This window comes from Protobothrops mucrosquamatus, unplaced genomic scaffold (assembly GCF_001527695.2).
Source record: "Protobothrops mucrosquamatus isolate PMUCROS unplaced genomic scaffold, P.Mucros_1.0 scaffold227, whole genome shotgun sequence".
Classification (NCBI taxonomy): domain Eukaryota; kingdom Metazoa; phylum Chordata; class Lepidosauria; order Squamata; family Viperidae; genus Protobothrops; species Protobothrops mucrosquamatus.
This window is the reverse complement of record NW_015386578.1, coordinates 259,142-261,775: the sequence shown is the minus strand read 5'-3', so window position 1 is coordinate 261,775 and position 2,634 is coordinate 259,142.

The following is a 2,634-nucleotide window of genomic DNA, read 5'->3' as shown; positions in this document are numbered from 1 at the left end:
CCTAGGGAGGGGTACAATTAATGAAGCAGCTAGAGTTGGGCAAAGGCCTCTTGGCTATTGCCACCTGCTGTTCCTCCAAAGGTGTAAGTCCAAGATGAAGCCCAAATCATAGACTGGGTCCTTCAATAGTGCTTCCCCATCAAGAGATACCATTAAAGCAGCCTATAAAGAACCGTGAGATTAGCCTTCAAGAAGAGGAGGAAGAACTACAGCCAAGACAATAATCAGATATAAATGTTGGCCTAAAGCAGGATGGAATTTAAGAAAGAATCTCAGACTCACCACCCTGTGTAATCAAGACTGGAGCAAATTTTACAAACTAAATTAGCTAACTAATCCCTATAGTCTCTGGGAGCCCTTGATGTTGACTCTTCCCCAACAAGCAAGAGTCACTTTAAACACAATCAGTTTATAGCTACCACTGCTGGAATAAGAGAGAAATAAAATAAGGCAATGTAAAAAGAAAATTAAAAAACAAAATGCTGCTCTTCTGAGAGTTAGGAGGTATTTATAAAATGAGCAAATCCTGTTCTTTCTCACTATACTTTAATTACTTAGTATATACACACACTAGACCAAATTAGAAGCCTCACAATAAATCATGTGTAAACTGCCAATTCAACTTGGGGTTTGGATAAAGGCAGATTATGTATATTTTGCCCTAAGAGTACACTGAATTAAAAAATGAAAATCTGCTTTTTCATCCTTTACCGACTGTTGCCAACATGATTTATATAGCACTTGCAAGTGGATACAGTGGAAGTGAAGGAAAAACAAGCTTGGCATTTCTGACGGCATATTAGTTTGAGGTACTACATCCAACTGATTTATGATGGCAAACTGTTTTAGACAAAACTCTGCAACCCTTACTGTGAAAAGGCGCTAAGCACAAAACTACTAATATCATTGGATGAATTCTAGGGGTTGTCTGGCCTAACATACTTACACAGAAAAATAGTCCAAATTCTGTACTTTCCTTCCTCCTTTGTTACCAGTATTTTTCTTCTCTTCATCCTATAAAACCAAACCAATAAACTATAACACCACAGAAATTTATATCCTAAGAATTTAAATTATTAGCCTATTCAGTGTGACAATCTCCTCAAAAAAAACCTTCTTGGCTTCCGGTTTTGTGCAGTAGTGCAGCAGCTGAGGGATCGCAGGGCTCCGTACCCTACAACTGATTTCTGCCTGTAGGGGACCCTAAATGGGCCTGAAGTTGCCCTATAGAGGCAACAAAGAAGGAAGTCCAGCCGATTGCGGAGAGACGGTGATTGATCCAAGCGGCTTGGGAAAAGCCCTCTAGAAACCGGCAGGAGAAAGGCTGGCTAATGTCAGAATCTAGCCCAAGCTACAAGCAGCCGAAGCCTAAAAGCACTATTTTAAGCTGACTATAAACAACGTGTTTGGCACTGGGTAAGAAGAGTAATTTTCTACTTGAAAATTGATTCCCTGTGAAAAAAGAAACCCTCCCCCAAAAGCAAAAAGTGTCCAAAAGTGAGGAGGGGGATCTTGGCCTCATCCTCCTACAGACAGAAGCGGCAAATTAAACTGTTCAGGGGTAACAGAAATATATTAAAATGAAAGGATTACAAGACTTAACTTGGATAAGTTTGAAATTGGTGGAATCTGTTAAGATTTTCTTTTTAAATCATGAAAATAGAAGTAAACAATTGTCTATTACTGAAAAATTAAAAAAATGATCTGGTGCTGACATCTAGTGGTGGATGAAAATATACAATAGCAGTTGCTCTATTATAGGGATTGGCAAAGGCCAGGAAGAGATAACTGCTTCTTGATGACCTTCAATATCTTAATAACAGAGAACAGAAATATGTTTATATTTAATTGTCATTTATTCAAATAATAAGAACTGTATTAATTTAAGGTTGGCAAAAGAGAATATTATTGGAAGAAGAGAAAAATCAAGCACAGCCATAATATGGACAATAGATTTATAGAAATTGTCATTGTTTTTTAGATACTAACCCAGACAACATGCTGTTTACCAAATAATTTTTTTTAAATCATGAAAATAGAAGTAAACAATTGTCTATTACTGAAAAATGAAAAAAAAATTATCTGGTGCTGACATCTAGGTGGTGGATGAAAATATACAACAGCAGTTGCAAAGCCCAGGAAGAGATAACTGCTTCTTGATGACCTTCAATATCTTAATAACAGAGAACAGCTGTGACAAAAAACCCCCAACATTTTGGGCTATCTACAAAGTGAGAACTATAAACTAAAAAAAAAAGACCTTTCTGGATTACAAATAGTAACTCAACTATGATTCTAAAGCTGTCTGCGGAGAAAGAAAAACCCTGACTTTTGGCTATCATGAAAACCCAGAGATTTGCAGAAAGAATGTACCAAGAAAAAACAAATACTTTCCAAAAGGAGATCTATACTATGTTGCAACTAATTCAAACAACAATTACCGTATATACTCGAGTATAGGTCGACCCGACTATAAGCCGAGGGACCTATTTTGCCACAAAGAACTGGGAAAAAATGGTGACTCGCGTATAAGCCGAGGGGGCATTTTTCAGCAAACACATTTTTCCGCCTGGGCTAATCGTCCTCTTTGCAACCCCACCCCTCTGCGCGCGATTGTAGCACTTTGCACAAAGG